The following is a 205-nucleotide window of genomic DNA, read 5'->3' on the forward strand; positions in this document are numbered from 1 at the left end:
TATTCAGACTAATGGTAACTTTCATTTATTATTTTCTGTATTTTTTAATTCATTTTTATGAAGATGCTTTCAAAGGGAAAAGGAAGAGTCACCAAGAAGCTAAAACAGAGGATTTTTAAAATTATGTCGTAAGAATTATCGAACAGAAAATTGATTTTAAGTTTAATAAATCGTTTTAGTGAGATTTCTTTTTTATTTGAACAAC

This window comes from Penaeus monodon, chromosome 21 (assembly GCF_015228065.2).
Source record: "Penaeus monodon isolate SGIC_2016 chromosome 21, NSTDA_Pmon_1, whole genome shotgun sequence".
NCBI classification, from domain to species: Eukaryota; Metazoa; Arthropoda; class Malacostraca; order Decapoda; family Penaeidae; genus Penaeus; species Penaeus monodon.